Source organism: Rhipicephalus microplus, chromosome 2, assembly GCF_043290135.1.
Source record: "Rhipicephalus microplus isolate Deutch F79 chromosome 2, USDA_Rmic, whole genome shotgun sequence".
Lineage (NCBI taxonomy): Eukaryota > Metazoa > Arthropoda > Arachnida > Ixodida > Ixodidae > Rhipicephalus > Rhipicephalus microplus.
The window spans coordinates 129,143,616-129,145,231 of NC_134701.1; the positions used below are offsets into that span (position 1 = coordinate 129,143,616).

The 1,616-nt window shown below is 46.7% G+C and overlaps 1 non-coding gene across 1 annotated transcript; it reads left to right on the top strand.

The window, feature by feature from the left end:
• The first annotated feature begins 357 nt into the window (after positions 1–357).
• On the top strand, positions 358–430 carry TRNAA-AGC (transfer RNA alanine (anticodon AGC)). The gene has a single exon. It is a non-coding gene; the product is annotated as a tRNA-Ala (tRNA).
• Positions 431–1,616: the final 1,186 nt, after the last annotated feature.

The window sequence follows — 1,616 nt, forward strand, 5'->3', positions numbered from 1 at the left end:
TCTGATGGGTTCCAAAACACGTTTCCAATATGCACTGCACAGCTCGACCGAGTGAAGAAACAAACTGATAGAAAATTAGTAGTCTTATCAGACCCTAGAGGTTTTCTAAACTTTGTACGCGGACAGCACATAAGAGCTCGTTCACTTAGCGTCCATTAGTCGTTATTTTAGACAAAAGCATACGAGACATAATGGCGAAACTCGTTCACTCAAGATGTTTATCACCGGCTTGCTGCGACCGGCTGCGTAATGATCGCGTGTGCGCGCAACCGGATCCAATATAGGTCGAAGGAGAACATCCAAGAAGGCAGGTTGCACGTGCTTGAAGACACTCATACTGACGCCTCGTCTTCGTCCGGGGGTGTAGCTCAGATGGTAGAGCGCTCGCTTAGCATGCGAGAGGTACTGGGATCGATACCCAGCACCTCCAAGTCTTTTTTTTTTTGTACAAAACATTTTCTTTTTTCCCCTAAAGACATATTCATGACACCGAAACTTCCTGGAGATGATGAATTCACTTAGTCGAAGCACTTTAGATACTTTGCAAAAAAATTCTCGTGCTTAAAACATTCTTGAAAGCATTCTTAAAATGCGCCCTTGCGGCAAGAAGGGCAGTGAGATGGGCAGCGAGCTTCCAGAACAATGGCGTCATCCTCGCACTTCAACACAGAAACCGAGGGTGCGGATACGCCCTTCAGCATACTAAGGACGAGCTGTTTGCATGCACTTTTAAAAGCGGAGTTTTTTAAAGTCGCAAAAAGTCTCAAAGCCGGCGTCGGCGATGTCGTCGTCACCGCCACTGCACATGCTCGTGCCGCATGCTTGCGCCTCGTGCCAACTGTCGCTTCAGAAGTTACTGAGCACAGGATGTGTGGCTATAGATATTTTCATATTGAGATTTTCTCAGGCTTGCCTTGTTGCTCGGGAAGTACGTTGTAAAAAAAATATCACTTTCACAATCCTCGTACAATTCTTCATTTATAAACAGAAAGCACACGTGAAACCAGGAAACGAACTTTATGCAACGGTACCTGTTCTTGTCTGGGGAAAACAATACTGCAGAGCGGAAACGTTGGACAGAGTTTCGCAACTATCGGATGTACGGTGTAACCCAAGAACTCCCGATGACTGCGGAGAGATAGGCGAGGGTGTGAGTAGGAGTATGCAGCGACCACGAAGGGAATATCTGCGTTCCGACGCCGTTCGTTACAGCGCCTCGGAGACTGCAGAGACGACACCACGATATTCGCGATAAAACGTGACCACACAAACTTGTAGAGCCAGCGCCACAGCCTCTTTGACTCGACTCCATCAAGACACTACGGAACTTGGTCACAGGTATGGCGCCGTGTGTTTGTAATTTTTTTTTTCTGTCAGAGAATGGAGAAGTAGGTGGTTAAGCTGTGGCTTTGGCATGCGAAGGTACGGCAATTGCTTTCCTCGCTTGAATTATCGAACGCTGAAAGTTTCCCAGCTTTACACCGTTTGAAATCTTTTTGAGACGGCTCAGAGCTTTTAGATTTGTCGAAAAAGAAAAATGACACAGTGCCATTGAGTTGGATTTGCTGCATGCAGATTTTCGTAAGGAGCACCACTCAAGCAGTATCTTCGCTCCA